The sequence below is a fragment of the Crotalus tigris genome, unplaced genomic scaffold, assembly GCF_016545835.1.
Source record: "Crotalus tigris isolate CLP2741 ecotype Arizona unplaced genomic scaffold, ASM1654583v1 scf7180000023618.1514416, whole genome shotgun sequence".
Taxonomy (NCBI): domain Eukaryota; kingdom Metazoa; phylum Chordata; class Lepidosauria; order Squamata; family Viperidae; genus Crotalus; species Crotalus tigris.
Genome location: NW_024100082.1, coordinates 91,961 through 111,202, shown reverse-complemented (window position 1 = coordinate 111,202; position 19,242 = coordinate 91,961). Strand labels below are relative to the sequence as shown.

The following is a 19,242-nucleotide window of genomic DNA, read 5'->3' as shown; positions in this document are numbered from 1 at the left end:
GTGTTTCCGAGAGGCCTACATTCAAGAGAAGAGCATTCTCCTGCCTGTGTTTTCCAACAAGTATAATAGCAAGGAATGAAATCTCTGATATTGAAAGTAGTACAGTGATACTCTGAATATTAATCCACGATAGCCCTGTCTTATATATTCCCTCTAATGACTCCTGTATTAGTTTGATATCATCAAAATCTTCTGGATTTTTAGGGTTGAGATAGTTCACACACCATGCTAAGCCATAGGTTTTTTAAAAATCATGCTGGTTTGGTACAAACTGCAGTATTTTGTATAATATATAATATTAGGTTATAAACTATGATGTATAAGTCACAGTGGTCAGATTTATAGATCACACAAAACCAAAAAGATTTTTTAAAAAATGTAATGCTTCAACAATGACAACCTCTTTTTTTTTAAATGCAGTTTTTTCATGTCAGCACAGTTTGTTCCTGGAATGGAGCTGAGTGATAGATGTGTCACAGCCTTTGAACAATGAACATTCCATTCTACTTACCTTCTGTCATCTTTTATTTGAGTCTGTTCCTTTCCCATGTCAGAAAAATACACCGTACTGTCATTTGGCGTTCAGAGATGCTGCAAGCACATCTAGAAATGTCTTCATTAACCTGCACCAAATTAAAGGTAATGGGGGAGAGTGAGTAGAAAGTGGGGAGAGAACTTCTTTTTACTGTATATGTGTGCATTAGAGAAAATACTGTATGTATGTGCATTATTTTGCAGAAGCCTGATCAAATATTCACATTTCAGACAGGATCACAAAAACACAATTACTCTCAATTTGTAATTTGGTATCCTTTGAAATATAAAAACACTATCTTGACAATCCCACTCTTGATTTAATTTGATATCCAAGATGGTTAGGATAAAATAATATGAAGATTAGGATGAGGATGTCATCTAGATTCTGAACTTGAAAAAATATGCAACTACAGCAGGAACTATTATACAAATGCCTCCCTTAGATGATTTTTTTCTCCAAAGTTTACCTATTTTTTCCATCAAGCAAAATAGGATTTAAAAAATCAGTTTAAAAATTCCATGGTTTAAATTTCTAAAGGCAACTTTTAAACCTGGTTTCAGTGACCATGACTTGATTTACTAAATGCAATCTTTCTGTCTACATTTATTGCCTGTAATTCCTTCCACACAATATGAAAAGTTAAACAGCTTCAATTAAAGTTACAGTCAAATCAGTAAACTATAGTTTAAACATTGAAAGGAACTGGAAGTTGAATTAAAATCCTGGCTTGTTCTGAACCTCAAAATCATAATAACCTGATGCAATTGCATTAGAAATCATAGTTAATTGAAAATATAAGGCAGGGTTTCTCAAGTTTTTTTTTGTTCATGACCCCTTCTGAGCATCATTTACCTCTGTGACCTCTTCTTTATATTAATTGTTACAGACTGCCTTTTTTATTAAGATATTTATTGCAGACTGTAGTAATTCTCAATATTTATGTTGCCAAAATTAACAGAAAATGAGATGTGAAGATTATGACATTTGGCCATAAAGTTTGGGTGACCTCTAGAAATATAATGTGGCCCCTAAGGAGGCATATGGTCCATACTGAGAACCACTTTAGTATAAGGGGCTCAGTGCAGAAGAAAAATGTTTGTAAACACAGCATTCTGGCTTCTAAAATGAGATAATATTATCTGAACTGGGACAACTTCTCTCAACCAAAAGAAATGTACAATGCAAATTCATCTATTATAATATGTAGAATAAGTCTTTTGGTGATAAATATCCTGCTAAATTGAGCTCTCCGTCCACCATATTTGGCCCACTAGGAATAATTTCTTTATATTATCTGAAATGCTCATAATTCCTGGAAGTTGATTCTATTATTACTCCATTAGCTAGCATAGGAACCATTGCATCACCATTCTTTCCATCTAGACTGAAAGAGATGTAGGTCATACTGGAAAAGCCCAAGTTGTGGGTCCCATTCAAAAAAAATTATCTAATTTTTCAATTGTCTCCACCCACCTCACTGCATTTAACAGAAAAATATTATTGTAGTAACTGTTAGTGATCTTCAGCTGCCATCATTTATATATTGTTATTCTTGTTGCTAACGGTGGTTTTTATCTGAGTTCCAATTTTATGTTAGCCGTCCAGAATTGCTGTTGAGAAATGGGCAATCCTATAAATTCATGGAAATAAATGATAGATAAAAAATAAATAAGAGCAGGAGGAAGAGAGCGTAAGGTTTATTTTCTTATGAGGTTGCAACTATTTCATGCAGTATCAATCACACTAAAGCCTACCTTGGCATTATAAGAGACATGGTGGTGCAGTGCTTAAAATGCAGTACTGCAGGCCACTTCTGCTGATTGCAGTTCGGCAATTCAGTTCTCACTGGCTCAAGGTTGACTCAGCCTTCCATCCTTCCGAGGTTGTTGAAAGGAAGACCAGATTGTTGGGGGCAATATGCTGACTCTGTAAACCACATAGAGAAGGCTGTAAAGGACTGTGAAGTGGTATATTAGTCTAAGTGCTATTGCTATTGCTATAAGCTGCTCAGAAGCGGCAACTAGGCCAATCACTCCTCAGCCCCCATTTTCCTTTTTTGTATACCAAACAGTATTTGCCTACCAGTGAATTTTGCACACTAATAGTTATGTCTGCAGCAGGCAAAAACTTTTCAGATATGACACTAGTGGCAGGCAAAAAAAGTGTAACACTCTCCTGTTTTGCCAATTTTTATTTCTGTTGATATTTAATAAATATACATCAAGCTACATTGTCTTCCAGATGAACCGAGCAGTTTGTGTGCTTGTTCTGATCTAGAAGGAATGACTGAAAATGTGCTAAGTGCAAACTAAATTGGAAATTACCCACAGTAATTTTCCAACACATTATTAAAAGTGCTTTCTTATTTCAAGAAAAATAAGCTGAGTCAATACATGAAAATGCTACAATGTTCAATTATCTTTGGTCTTGATAGTGCAGATCTTGATAGCAGGGTCTGATCAAAATTGTACAGCTACAAAAACTGATGATTTTATCATCAGTAAAATTGCTACAGTCATACTATCATCATCAGTCAGGGGATCATTGATGCTATTTTCTAACATGCCGATGCTAAACAGTCATTCTGCTTTTCCAAACTCTCAGATCTGGGATTTTTAAAAAAAAAAAAATCAGGGACTAAAAAGCACTCTCAGATGCTATTAAGAGGTGGTTAATAGGAGCAACATACAGCTTGAAGCCTTGCTTTCATTTCAGACAGATTTTTCATCTCTGGAAGCTTGCCATCTTCAACAATAGTCTCATATATTTTATGGGAAAAGAACAACAAGAACAGGGACAGCCGGTTTTAATCAGTCAATCAGTAGAGTTGCAAAGTGATCAAAACAAGGAAATAGTGTTTGGTGTATACAAAAACCTTTCCTAGACTATCAAAAGAAGGGTTATAAAGAGTTTGTGGACTTCAGTTCCCAGAATTATCCAGCCAGGACTCTGGGAGTTGAAGTCTACACATCTTAAAGTTGGCAGTTTCATCACCCTAGCCAATGAATACCTGCCTCTCTTAACTGCAGTGGGCACTGGCTGCCATGTGTGGTGTAAAGCTCCCACCTACCCAGGAGCATCTAAATGCTATTTGCAAGCAAAGGGGAAAGAAATTTGGACATACATACAAATGAGGGAAAAGGAAAGCCAAAATTTAAGAATTTTAGGCAAAGAGCAAACAGAAGAAAAACAGGCACAAATGAGATAAGGAGGCTGAATCTGGGAATCAGAAAAATGCAGCAAAATCATGAGGAAGAAACAAGGAACCCAGAAATGCTAATTTGTTGAGCCATTTCCTTGTATATGAAGGCACAGTATATTTCCTGATATTTATGGCAAATTCTCAACATTGCCTTTAAAAAAAAATAAAGAATAAGTCTTCGTCTTCCAATTTGCCCAAAGCAAAAAGTGCTGTTCTCTAACTTCATGCTTATAGTTTCTCTATCTGGTTGAGTTCTCTAATACTGTACAGAACCTAAGAAATTGAACTAGCCACTACTTTAGTTTGTTCTGAATCCCACTCCTCTGCTCCTACCAATGCTCTCAAGAAAGCTTGGTTGTTGTTTTTTCCCTTCTCATCTCAACTATATCCAGGGCCTCACTTTGTCCTTAACAGATTTGACACAAGGTAGCAATAGCGATCGGCAATTCTTGATGCACTTAGTAAACATTAATAGCTTCTGATTATGGAAAATCTGATCTCAAGGATTTCCATCTTGCTGGTTAGTAACATATAACACCAATGGGCAAGCCAGATATTTTTCAGAAAAGCACACAACAATCTCACCCTGAATGTGGATAAAAGACATTAGTCTTTCTTGGCTGAGCTCAGCAGAATGCTAACAGTCACAAAAAAAGTTTTCCTATTTGAAAAATATAAATTGAAGTTCTTGAGGTAGTACTTCTAATCCCTCTGAGATGAGAGCCAGCCAGAAAAGCCTCAAGCATATAATTCAAATATAATGTCATCCAATACTTTGAGACCAAAACTTCAATTATTCCTAGCCAGGAAGGTCATTAGCACAATGACAGTTGGAATCCCAGCACATCAAATTGAAAATGATGCTCTGCTACTGGCATGGGGAACATTTTGTCTTTAAACTTTCTGTAACTGATGTACCTGGGGTTTGAACTCCAGAAGCAGGCAGGACCAGAATAAAAACATATGTTGATTTAATTTTACTATAAACATTTTGAAAATTAAATTAAATGCAGTTTAAAAAGATTGCACCTATAATTTTAATTTACATTATCCCCTTTAAACGAATTAGAAATAAAAACCTGGAGACAAAATATAGATAAACTCCAGTTCAGAGGTGTCAAACTATCGGCCCAGTTGCATCATGCAGAGGCCGCATCTATCCCAGCTCTGTCAATGCGAAAAAAATTGCAATACATCACGACACATTACGTGACATGGCGAGTTTGACACTTGTGCTCCAGTTAGAGAGAAGCTAATCACTAAGCATTTCTGTTCTGGTGATTAAGAAACAGCTTTTAAAGGAAGACATCAACCGAGGAAGAAAGCAAACTGTAAAATGAAGGACCTAGAGAAATTTTCTAGGATGTGGACTAAAGAAAAAGAAGGAAAGCTAAATACCAAGACACAAGGAATTTTGTTTTTGTTGGAGCACTGCAATCTCCTGTCACACAGTCTTCCAGCTGCTTTCCATTCAAGCAACCCTCAAAGTGATTGCTTTGAATTTGGGATCTTTTCTCTTCTTTCAGTCTGAATTAAAGTCTGGAAGAATATTCTGCTAAAGAAAATAAGTTCCAGGCTAACTAGTAAAGTAATATGTGTGCCATTTTGATACATAAATAGTAGCTATAGAAAAAGAACTTGTCTGAAGATCACAGTGTATCTAAAGAATTTCTCTTTTTTAAAAAAAATAATCAAGGAAAAGTTTGCCAAAATATATACAGTAGAGCAACAATTCCAAGCAAGTAGAAACATCACACATGCACTGAAGAGCAATGCTTACAGTCCTAGGATTTTCACCTCAAATCAACACGAAGTTCTTACCTGAGGCATAAATGATGAGGCTCATGTTATTCAAAAGCCCAGCTCTTTTGAGAAGTTCATAATGCTGGGAAAATGGAAGGGAAGAGAGAAAAAGGATGACCAGTAGCAAGGTGGATTAAGAAAATTACAACATCAATCAATCAATCAATCAGTCAGTCAGTCAATCAGAATAGAGTTTTCCATGCTTCTTGAATTGTTTTCCCCTGTAGGATTTTTATCCATGGAATTTTTCTTAGGCTCTCTCTGAGTTTGTTAAAATCAGTTCTTTTAAAGTTTAAGATACTGGTTGGATTATATTCGCCCAAGGTTCCAGCAACTTCAACTCTCTCTATCACTTCTTCTCTATTAGTAAGAATTAGGGCCAGTATAGCTTTTCCTTTAGTTCCCTCTTCTACCTTTTGGATGACAAAGTTCTCAGTTAAATTGGTTAGGAATCTGTTCGATCTCCCACTTGTGGCAGAGTTTGTCTCCCTGTTGATATCAGGGTAATTAAAGTCTCCCATTACTACTGTGGTATGTTTCCTACATGCAATTGTTAATTGATGAGCAATCAGTATACCATCCATTGAGAGACCTAAAAAGCCTGGTTGAAAATATACCATTCTGGAGAAGGTCTGTCTGTGTGGTTGCTAAGAGGAGACACCATTTCCAGCCCAATTTTCAGCACTGGCTATTGCTGTCCCAGGATAAATATGCAGTTAAATAAGTTCTATCCTTTATGGAAATGGGAGTTCAGGTAACATTTCTACAATACTGATCTAAAGTCTCTTTTACAATATTAGCATAAGCATTTTTGTGTTTAAGTTGCAAAAGACTATTCTTAGAATGTCTTTATTAATAGTTAACTAAATGCTCCACAAAATACACAAAGAACTGTTTCTGGCCTGTTTCCTGGATGAAGTTTCCTTTTTAACTCAGCTACTGCTTTCCACAATAACCACATGATCATCTCTCTCTTTCTCTCTCTCTGCCTCATTTCCACATTTCAGAAGATAATCCCTGACATGTTGGAAACAATGACAATTCTAGCCACTGTTTCCATCTATAGATTTCAGGTCTATGTGAATGTCTGCACAAATATAATCAGTAACTCCAAATGTCCAATTTCTATATGTCATTTTTTGCAAAGTGAAGCAAACTTACAACATTCCCTTAACTAGACTGAAAACAAAGTGAGAAGGAATGAAGACTTGTCATTCATTCCTTTTGAATAAAATTCAAATTTTTAAAATCCTAGACAGATCAATAAATAGATCAATTTCCTTATTTTACGTATTATCTGTATGGTTTATTATTGCCTATTGAGCTTATCCATTTGTTTATTCCTTTGAAATGTTTATATGTTGCCCAATAATAAAGATAATAACCTTGCTATAACATATAATATTGCCAGGTTCTGTACAGCAGCACTTAAAATCCATCAGATGATGTGACTTGTGCCATAAATGAGTCTTAATGAGCATCTCGTTTGTTATTCTAGATTGCTTTCTATTGCAACAGATTTAGCTTGCTATATATTAACCTTTATGCTCCCCTACTCCCATCTGATGTGCTTACCCTTCCTTTCAGACTTTTGTTTTTTTATATATCATTTTTAAATATATTTTAGCTTTTTATTATTTTTTATCCTCTGAGGTATTTTCTATGCTTTTTAATTCACTGTAATGCATCCTACTTATGCTAGTTTTTGACTATAAATAAAGATTTGATTTGATTTGTTTCCCAGCTTCAGCAACTTTAGAACTATGGACTTCAACACCCAGAATTCCCTAACCAGCATACTGGCTGGGGAATTCTAGGAGTTGAAGTCCACACATCTCAAAATTGCCAAGATTAAGACTGCTTTAAACTGTTAAAATGTGCTCCAAAGCAAGACCATCTACTGTATAACTCTTACAGCAACTCTGAATTGAACAGCACTTTCCCAATTATGGAATTGATATTTTGGGTAGGAAATCAAGAATCTTTCAGGGTTCCCAGTTAGTCTGTGTGCCACAGAGAAGCTAGTCTTGGGAAAAGCCTTAATTTGGAGCCAACTGAACTTTTTATCTAGCTTAATTGCAACATAATTTCAACATATGCAACACTTTGACAACTAGAAAGAGAAATCTTATTTACTCAGAACCAAGATTCTATAAGTGCAGAAATGATGGGGCAAGGTGGAGCATTCATGCACAAATCGTATAATTATGAACCAGAAGCACATTTTGTGTATGGGGTAAATAAGCCAACATAATTCTGATCCCATTCATGTGATAATCAGATATGGGAGAAAGAAGAAAAACGGGGAACTCCAAATGAAGATGTCTCCTGCACTGATAGTAAGCCATCACATTGATCAAATTTTTGAAAGTACTTCTTTCCTCATTATATGACACACAATCAATTTAAGAGTATGGAAATTTGCATGCTATAAGCTATTTGGAGAGATGATAATACAAAGTTCAAGGCTGATTTAAAGACATTTAAGAATTTTCAAGATTGAAGCATCTTGACCAACTTAATCTCTGATTTCTTGTTCACAAAGCTGGAGCAGGAGACATTTTACTTACTTTATCCAATACAGACCTCTGACAATGAGCTCTTGGCATTGCAGAAATGAATGAGATACCCTCAAGGTTTGGTGAGTTGCTGTGAAGACATCCTAAAGCATATAATATATAATGTGTGTTCACACAGTATGCAATTAGAGACCACAACAAAGAATGCACACAATTTTCTATTCACAAGGTATTTTTATAGATCCTTTTTTCTAATACACTGAGATTTTGTCTTTTTTTACCAATTACAAATTGTATTAAAAGTTTTGAAAACTGTAATTTCAATAGTTTTGTGTATTGAAGCTCAAATAGTACAAGTATCAGTATCAGACTGTACAAAGTTTTCTACACTTAACCCATTTATCATTTATAATTAAAAGCTTTTCCCCATGTCTATCTTAAATATTTAATAGGTATTTTCCAAATCACAACAGGAAAGTACAGCAGAAGATGGAACTAAAAATTGTTATGGAAATGAAAAGGCATTGCTGCAGAAGAAAGGAAGAAGTAAGTCAGCACAGGATATTTCTTCCTGTAGCCTGCTCAGAGAAATCCATCCTAACTGGCTTAGGATGAATGATAATGGGGTGGAGCAAAGCAAAGATGAAGAGGGAGGAACAGGAAAATTTTCTCAATCTTCAGCCTCTCCTTTTTGAAACCAACTTCAGGTCCTCCATGTACATGGATAGTGCAGAGAAGAGGAAGACTATCTCACTTTTCATAGAGTAATTTGATACATTATGTGACAGATTCTTATTTAAGTATAAACAGGTGGTTTCATGAAGCAGAAAGAAATAACTCCCTCTTTTAAACTAATAGTCCTGCCGTTCACCACAAGGCATGCCAAAATTTAATTTGCCTGGTGTAAATTTACCACATCAACATGAAAATAATTCACTTTTGTTTAAATGCCAGCCATTACGAAGAAGGTCATGTATTTCTTACGGCTATCAATAACATATCTAAAGCAGTTATCAAGTACTCAACTCCTCCTATGTTAATTTTCACTTATATTTTTAAAAGGGACATATTCTTAACCCAAGTATTGCTTCAAAATAATAGCATAATTATGACAAATAGCGTTTTTCATAATAGCAAATTCTTCAAACTGAAAGATGCATATGAGAAACAGACACAATGTAACATAATTGCTTTTGCCATTTTTGCCTACCATTGTTTTGGAAACTTGTTAACTTTGATTCACTCAGCATGGTTTTATATTCCTTATGTTTTTAGTATGCAATCAACCCCTGGAGTAAAACAGATAACAGTTGGGTATGCAGCTGGCTTGGATATTGTTGCCTTTCTTATCACGTGAGCCTCTTGTGGTTCGTATTAGTATTTTTCACTTTTCCCTCTCTTGACCAAAGGCTCCCAAAAGTCATTTTTAGTAGAAGTCCCGTGAAAAAAGTAATAGCAGAGAAGAACAGCTCAAGGAACTTTGCCAATCAAACCCTTTTAATTCCTACATGGGTGACTAGGTGAAAAACAAATGATTTTTTTTCATCTCGGAACAAAAATGTATCTTGCTGTGCTGCAAACTGCTAGGAAATCAACTTGGGGAAGGAATTTGGCAAAATCCCAGGATGCTGGAGAAAGGAAAAGTAAAGTGTATGTGAGGCTTTTTTTCAGGATTACTAATAATTACATCAGCAACAGCAGCAGCAGCAGCATCTACTTTCTACCAATATATATTTTCTCTCTGATATTTATCATTTGGGAGAACAGACGTTTTGACCTAAGACATCTGAAAAAAGGCAAGTTAGGGAAGACTGCTTACCATAGCACCCATTCCTGCAAAATTTGCCCATTAAATCCTGTACTTGTAGAGCTGCAGTGACATCTAGTGCCCACACTGTATAATTACAAACAATGCTACATACAACATAGATCTATATAGTGCTACATACAGTAGATCCGGTGCGTGATAGCTTGCAGTAAAGTGGCAAAGAGAAGACTTGGATTATTGTTCTATGTAAGATGTCACTGGTTTCAGGAAAAAAAACCTGATCAAATCCCCAGCACTCTACTTGATTGACTTCCAAGATGTTTGCAAGAATTGTGACTAGCTGATGCTTCAAACCACTGCAGAGAAGAAAACAGAGATGTTATTTCATGATTGCTGTCTGGAATTAATACATCATGCCTCCTTATATTTTTAAGTTACAATAGTCCACTGAATACATAACTGGATGGGTAAAAATAAGTGAAGATTATGTGTATAAACTAACCTTGAAAATGGAAATATGTGCAGTGCAAACTTACACATTTTTATTCAGAAATAAACCCTGTGTTCATAATTATTTGCTCTATAGTAATTGTTCCTAGTTATCAGCCTAAAGAACTCAAACATTATGGAAAAATATACTGTAGAGTCACTCAGAAAAGTAGTTTAACATCTGTAGTCATTCATTCATCCAATTCCTTACTAATCACCTTATCTTCCCTTTCTCTTTTATTCATTCCAAAGAACCTATCTTGTTCCCCTTTCCAAAAACCTTTTGCAGGGGAGTCTCTCCTCTCATCCATGGAAATAGCCATTTGTTGGAAAGATCTTTTATCAGATTACAGTTTCCTCGCTACTGACAGGATAAGGGAAAAGGTAATTTGTGCCTGCAAAAAGTGTTTGTGTGGGTAGGGAGGAAATAAAGCTTCTTTTCCATCCAACATGTCTGACAAAGATTACAATTTCCTGCTGGAAAGTAGTGACCTGCTTAGCTTACAATCAATTCAACTCTTGTCTCCCAGCAATGGAAGCAATCTTCTCTTCCTTGAAACAGAAAAAAAACAAAGATGAGCTTGATTTAAATCTGGTAAACACAGGAAATCCACTTTTCTTATTTGCTGCCTCCTAATGATGGGTATTTCTTCACTGCCCAGGTATAAAATAACAACCAAGAAACCTTCTTGAGCCATAGATGGCATCCAAGAGCAAGAGATAGTTACAAAAGAGATTTCTTAGTAATTGCTTAAAAACTTTTTTTTAACTTTCGCCCTTTTAAAATGTGTGTGTGTGTGTGTGTTTTCTGAGGTTTTCGCGGGTGTTTGTATGTAGGTCTTTGATTATTCGGGTTTTTTCCTGCGTAAAATTGGAAGTGTCTTGGCACTTCCAATTTTACGCGGGAGAAAACCCGAATAACCAAAGACATATATATATATATATATATATATATATATATATATATATATATATATATATATATATATATATATACATACATACATACATACATACATACATACATACATACATACATATATATATATAACCAACCAAATAAATGTGAGCACCAGGGAGTGCTAAAAAATTTAATAAAATTTGGTAAAATGTCAATAAAATTACAATAAAACCAATAAAACGCCTAGCTTTCGTCAGCAACTGCTGACATCATCAGGGCTCAAAATGCCGGTCAGTGGGAGAGTCCTCTTTATAGATTGGCCAGAGTCTGCACCCGGCTCCTAGATCTTGTCATTGGGCCTGCTGGAATAGGCTGTTTCCCGGTTGCCGGTTTGAGGAGGAAACCCACCATTGATTCCTTGGAGTGCCGGCAAGCAGTTCAACAATTTCAACACCGTACCATGCGTGCGCTCATCAATGATCAACATAGGCGCATAGACAGCTTGAAAGCATGGGTACAGGATTACCGAGAACAATGCGAGATGGAACTGACCAGCCAGCATTTCCAAGCACTGAACCGGCACATCCAGATAGCTGCCGAAAAAACAAGCCAGCATATGACGGGAGTATTCCAACGCAGAATTAACAACTTGCGAGAGTGGAGTAGTAACAACTTTCCCGACAGGCTGGTATGTAATTTGTCAACTAAGACACTGACTCAACCGCAGCTCGCTCTATTACAATGAGATGTGGGCTATAACCTTAGGGATGCCAAAGCACTTGATTTTGTAGCAGCATTGGAGCCCGCCATATTTCGTATTGGAGTGGGGGAAGAGACCAAAAATTCCCTAAAACAGCAAGTCACGGGGCTCCTGATGGGCCATAGGGGCTACCAAACGTTGTCTAAAAAAGAAATGGAGGCCTTAGAACAACTTAAAAGAGACGATTCCATTGTTATTCTCCCAGCAGATAAGGGGAGGGCAACAGTTGTCATGGATAAGGCGATATACACGAACAAAGCACTAGATTTGCTCAATGATAGAGCGGCGTACAGAGTGGTTGATAAAGATCCTATGGTTGCACTTAGGAACCATACTAATAAACTTCTTGATGACATAAAACGGGGTAAGAGAATGAGTGAGGACGTTCTGAGAAAGGTACACCCTAGTGACTCAGCACTAGCCAGATTTTATGGGCTGCCTAAGATTCATAAGGCAAACATCCCACTCCGCCCCATTGTCGCATTTAGGGGCATCCCTACCTCAGAATTGGCCAAGTGGCTGAGCAATCGCATCAGCCACCTGGCCGATGATAACACCAACACCGTGAGATCGGCGGAGGAGTTCCTGGGTAGGATAAAAACCCTGAGGGTGGAGGAGGATGAGTTAATGGTGTCCTTTGACATCATTTCACTCTTCACCTCCATCCCACAGGACCTTGCGGTCACAGTATTAAGGGACTGCCTGAACCAAAGGAGTTCGGAACAGCAGCAGGACTCCCTCCAAACTGAAGACTTCATAAAATTAGTGAAGGTATGCCTGAAGACATATTTTACTTTTCAGGGTACCATATATGAGCAAACTAAAGGTACACCTATGGGGTCTCCGATCTCCAGTGTGATTGCTGAGGTAGTACTCCAACAGTTGGAGCACATAGCGATGGCCCAATATCAACCTAAATTTTGGGCCCGCTATGTGGACAATACTTTTACTGTCATCAAGAAGCATCAAAAAACTAACTTTATGGGCATACTGAATTCGGTATACCCAGACATTCAATTCATGATGGAGGAAGAAAATCAGGGTTCACTGGCATTTCTGGACGTATTGGTCCATCGACAGCCAGATGGAACTCTTGACACCAGGATATACCAAAAACCAACGTGCACGGACAGAATCCTCCATCACAAGAGTAATCATCCAGTGGCCCATAAAGTTAGTTGTATTAGAGCCCTGTTTAAACAGGTGGAGTCCCACTGTAGTACTGCCAGAGCAAAAATAGAGGAAAGAAACCATCTCTTTCATATATGCAAACATAATGGATATCCAACAAGGTTCATTAGGCGCTATAGTGTGCCACCTGAACCTCGAAGGGATCCATGTACAAATGAACCTACACCACAGACGATGTTGGTTACCCTCCCCTATATCTGCAACATCTCTGAGGCAACTGCTAGATTACTAGCACCATACAATGTTAAGGTAGCCCATAGACCCAATCAGACGCTACGTGCCGCAATCATGCACCCCAAGGATCCACTCCCCACCATGGATAAGTCAGCAGTCATCTACAGAATTGACTGTGAGGACTGCCCCAGGAACTATGTTGGGGAGACCGCCAAGAGAGTAAGAACCAGGGTCCATGAACATAAATTAGCGGTAAAGAGGGGCGAACAATACTCTCAGATTGCGACACATATGACTGAATCAGGCCACCGATTTGACTTTGAAAACGTACGTGTCTTGGCCAGTGATAATATGAAAGGGGGCCGCTTGCTTAAAGAGGCATGGCTATCCAATAAGGACTCAATTAATCGATATTTGCCCAGCCCACTTAACGTTGAGAGCTTGGAGCATGGGCAATCCCCCACCCCACTGGAGACAGCCTAAGGAAATACCGAATATATCAACGGAGAGGATTGTAGAGAAGACTTCCCCCTCTCACCATCCACAGCCCGGGAGTACTCAGACGGAACACAAACAATGATTGAGACCTCCCCCCCCAGAACGGTCAGACATCTCCAAGCATCTAAAGGAGGGTCGAGAGATGCAGGAGCACTAACGTGTGGACTAGGGGCTTGCACACACCCCCCGGGATATCCAGAGGGGAGAGCGCCGCCTGATAAGAGATCCATATTTAAAATACCTTTGGCGGGGGCATTGAATTGCCTGCCATATTTGGGAAGAGAAAGGGCAGCTTCTCCAGCCCCACTGCCTGTAACAACTCGACCACCCCGTTCAGCAGTACCAACCCAAATGTGCCAACGGGAGGTGTGGAGTGACCCCGATGAGGATGCACATGGGAGGAACACCGAGAGTGGAGGGGAGATAGTGGTGAAGACTGATGCTCCTGATTGCCGTACAGAGAACATCCAGGGCGAGTTGGTTAAAACTAGGATGGAATGTATAAAGATCGGAGATAAAGAAAGGAGACGCCTGGGGGCAACAACTACCAGATCGTACTCAAAAAGGGGAGAAACAGCCTCATTAGCATGTTTGGGGAATACGCCCACCCCACCTCGCAATGCCGATCTGCCCGTATCAACAGGCAACACGGAAGAGCCCTCAAGGCGGCACCGTGCAAGCAAGGAGCAAGGAGGAAACAAGGGGTGTGATAGCAATTAACTTGAATAACATCTGCGGAGACCATGATTGGGGAAAACACAAAAAAAATAAGAGACAGTGCGTTGCAACGGGGCAATCAAAACGGAGTGGGGAAAGGGGAGGATGGAGGGGTGTAACTAAACAAAATGGGTGTGGCAATAAAGCAAAAAAAGAGAGGGGGGACGTTTCATCAAACCCCGAATTTGGCAAAGAGAAAACATCCGATGACAGTTACACAAGCAAGAAATGCAAGAAATCAATGATTGCTAATGAGAAACCGGCAACTGGGAAACAGCCTATTCCAGAAGGCCCAATGACAAGATCTAGGAGCCGGGTGCAGACTCTGGCCAATCTATAAAGAGGACTCTCCCACTGACCGGCATTTTGAGCCCTGATGATGTCAGCAGTTGCTGACGAAAGCTAGGCGTTTTATTGGTTTTACTGTAATTTTATTGACATTTTACCAAATTTTATTAAATTTTTTAGCACTCCCTGGTGCTCACATTTATTTGGTTGGTTTTAAATATGGATATACCCAGGGATCATATTTTTAGTGTAATTGTTAATATGTGTGTGTGTGTGTGTATGTATGTATATGTATATATATGTATACATACATACATACATACAAATGGAAAATATAGCTTTAAAAGATACTCTCCACTGTCTTATATATAGGAGGGATGCTTCCTCTAGGATCAGGATTGGAAGCTAGATTTTGTTGAACTTCAAACCCAATAATCCTCAGCAGATATGATAGTAAGAAGCTGTAATTCAGCAACTTCTAAAAGGAAGTGCTGTTGTCATGACAAGTGTGCATAACCTGAACCCATGCAAAATGTAATGCAGTAACATCTGGAGAACAGTGTTTTACTTTGGAAATGTATCTCTATGTTCATTTGTATCCATTTGATCAATAACATAATTCATTAAATCTGGTAGACAATTATTTACTTAGATCTCTACTCTGACTGAAAAACAAAGCACCATGAGCTAAAAGTAGCCTGTTACTGTTTCTAAAGCATTTATTTCCTCAAGGCAGTTGAAACAAAAGACAAACAAGTCTGGCAAGTTTAAGGAACAAAAAAAAAAAAATGCAGATGAATCTTATGCAGCAGCTCTGTCCATAATATTTTATATAGATTCAGTTGTCAGATGAGCACTGCCCTCACTGAAGAGTCTGTGAGCTTTGTAGACAGCAACATAAAACTGTTTACAGAAAAAGTAAGGGGAGAAAGACATTGCAAAAATCAGCTTGATTCTCCAACAGGATACAAATGCTACCTTTACAGAAATAGCCAAGATGTGAACTGGAGGGAATTTTAGAAGGACTTTACCAATGAGGTGTCCTTGTTTCATTTACCCAAACTAGGTAACATCATCAATGTTAGTCCTCAGAGACCACCAGGGACCCCTCATTTCAACCCTGAGTTACAGATATTCTCCTGTATTGGAAATTACCAATCTGGTAATCCATCTGATATTACTTTTGATTGCGTTCTCAATGCAATTACAAAGCCAGACTTAAAAACTCTTTGAATCGTATTTACCTAACATCCTCTCTCCCATTATATGTGAAGTTGAATGTCCTTGAAGATTAGCTAGTACTGAATTTATAATTTATAATTTTGCATTATCTAAATGGTATTTCTCTTTATTTTCTTCTCCAATTATCTCTTCTTCTCTCCTCACTGCCACCCTTTTCTTTTCCATCCCTCCTGAGTGGAGCTGACTCTTCTTTACATTCTTCCTTCCAGTTTCACTAAAAGGAGGAAGGGAATGTGTGTGTGTGTGTGTGTGTGTGTTTGTATGTGGGCGCGTGTGCATCCTTCTTATCTACTGTAGGTGAGTGGTTTGTGAGAGACTGTGTGAATGGGGAGTATATATAGATGGGGCTTAAAGTGTAAGTAATTGTATTAATTACAGTTTATTAATATCCACAGGTACTTCTGAATTTTATGTTTTTGTTCTGGCTTTGTTCCTTTAGGTCAGGAGTCCCAAATTCCTTCCCCAAGTTGATTTCCTAGCAGTTTGCAGCACAGTTTATGCTTTCAGGCATCAAGATTGCATGAAGTGTTATAATGCCTTGGTAAGGCCACACTTGGAATACTGCATCCAGTTTTGTTCACCACGATGTAAAAAAGCTGTTGAGACTCTAGAAAGAGTCCAGAGAAGAGCAACAAACATGATCAGGAGTTTGGAGGCTAAAACATATAAGGAACGGTTGGACTAGAGGTGACATGATAGCAATGTTCCAGTATCTCAGGGGTTGCCACAAAGAAGAGGGAGTCAAGTTAATCTCCAAAGCACCTGATTATGCAAATAGTCCTGAATAATTATACAAAATAATCTGATTTTTGTAAAGTACTTTTAGAACACATTCTGATAATGCCATTCTGAATCCAAAACTATGCTGCCCATTCTCCTGCAATCTTGATTTTTATTTGTTTGTTTTTTAATAGTAATTTATATTTGTCTTTAACTGCCTATTTTGTTGTACGCTGCCTAGACTCACATTTTGTGAGATGGGCAGCTATATAAGTTTGCTCTATATTCATCTTCGGCCCCTTCCTGTATATGTATTTAAAATGTTTCATTGTCAATTTCATGCATAAGGAATGACATTCATGCAATTCAAAAAGGGGCTTGCAGAAAGGAGCAAAACTTCCACAGGATATGGCCAGCCCCATGTGCAGAGCTATCTCTCAGTTCTCCGTGGGCATCGCAGTAACTACTTCTGAGGTGGTTGAGTAAAGAAGCTCACCTAAAATCTATCCTTTGCTTTGAGAGCAGCAACAATTCACCTGCACTGGCCATCAAGCACCCTGGATGCTCCATGTGCCTGGCGGATGAGGGCAAGGGATGGGGTTCAACCTGTCCAGGGCAGCTCCATTCCATCCGTTGGGCAGTGCAAGGCTTGTGCCTGCCCAGAGCAACTTCCAGTTTTCTCTTCCTCTTAAAACAATACCTTTGGTTTTCAGCTGGGATGATTTGGAATTTCGGTTAGTCTTCCAGACATGGAGAAGAATGTGCTAGCAAGCAACACTGCACCAAATTAGAAAAATAAAAGTCCAATTTATCTGCCTCTTTCTTTCTTCCTTTCTTTCCTTCTTTCTTTCCTTTTTTTCCTTTGGTTTTTTAAATAGGCATCAACAAGAGAATGAAAAACAATTCCAGAGATGGTTGTTAAGCTAGTTGCTCAAATTAAAGATCAAATAAAAACTGATAGCCCGGTATCGTAGAATTCAGGGGGAAATTCCATACAAAGTTTATTTATAAAATTTCCTATAATTTGCCTGTCTGACAGTAAAGTCAGGAAACAGGATATAATCCATGGAAAGAAAAGATAGTTGGGGAGTGAACCAACTGCAATTTACAGATTGGTAATAATGGTTTATTGGATTACAGTTCCCATTTTCCATACATGCCTTTTGCTGCAAGGATTGAGAAGGGGCCCTCTTTTCTGACCTCTAGTGTCTCAGTGCTGGCAGGCTAAGTCAATCTCCAGGAGCCACACTTCTCCAAGCTGCAAGCCCCCCTGTGGTGAGTCAGTTTGGCTTCTTAATCTGTTTGCCTTGCAGGCATCCCACCTTCGTTGCCAATGTTCTGTTTCGGGGGGGGGGGGGGAAAGGCATTGAGACGAAGCAACGAGATCCAACAGTCTCCTTTATTGCAACACCAACAGAACAGATTTTAAAATGGTGCGGCCCCCTTTTATAGCCCCCCTGCACAATACCTTGCTGGCCAATCATCGCAAAGGCTGGAAGCAGCCTTTCTTGTCCTGGGCATCCACATGGTCTGCCCGGGCCAATCGCTGCAGCCTGTGCCTACCGGCCCAGGACATAACACATTTGGCTCTGATTCTGACAGGAAGTAGCCCCACTTTATCAGCTGTAGGAGAGATCAGAATCATAGCCTCAGGCTATTTTCTGATCAGTGGTGTTTATTTTTGCAGTTAGTGTTTATTTTTGTAGTTGATTTCTTCTGCACTTTCTTCAAGTGCAGCATTTAGCAAGTCTGGTGTCAGAAATCCTTACCGCACCCCTAGCAAGAAGACATGAGTCGACAAGTTCACAGGTGGCTGGATTTAACCGAGCCGTTCAGCTATCCAGCAGGGAGTTTGCAAAGCCGACGTCCTTGCAAGTATCAGGTGCCGATCTCTGCTGTTGCCCCGTACGCTGTTCTCAGCCCTCCCCCCGCCCGTTCACGTCGAGCCTGCGGGGCTTGACATCTGGTTTCAGATCTTCTATCTCTTCATCCAGAGATTACAACAACACCCTCAATGAAGATTTAAAAACCTTAGGGAGGAAATACAGTTCCCAGTTTTCAGGCCAAAGAGGAAAAAAAGGTATACTACCATCTGAGCAGGGGAATTGCAGAAAATGCAAGAAGTTCAGGAACAAAAAGCTCTGCTTTGAAACCTATTGTTGAGAAGGCACAGGTCACAGATGGCCAGTATTCTCAGGCCAGTATTATCCAACTTGATGAGAGCTGAAGAAGTGAAACACCTTCAAAGAAAAACAAAAAAATCCAGTTCCCTGTTGAAAGCATCTCTTTGGCATATCCAACTTGATGTTGCAAGTCAAAATAAATCATACCACAAGGTGGCAGCTTGACTTCAGACATAAGAGTTGGCGAAAGAAAATTGCTTAGATTAGCAGGTACAAGCTTCAGTCACTGAAAGGTGTAAAGCAGTTGGT

At 38.7% G+C, this 19,242-nt stretch overlaps 1 long non-coding RNA gene across 1 annotated transcript in view; it reads left to right on the top strand.

Annotated features, from left to right (window-relative positions):
• LOC120297441 overlaps positions 1–9,383 on the top strand; it is a 30,376-nt gene extending 20,993 nt beyond the window's left edge. The window contains exons 2-3 of the long non-coding RNA XR_005553798.1: positions 421–639; positions 8,515–9,383. This is a non-coding gene — a long non-coding RNA (uncharacterized LOC120297441). The remainder of the gene's footprint in view (positions 1–420; positions 640–8,514) is intronic.
• Positions 9,384–19,242: the final 9,859 nt, after the last annotated feature.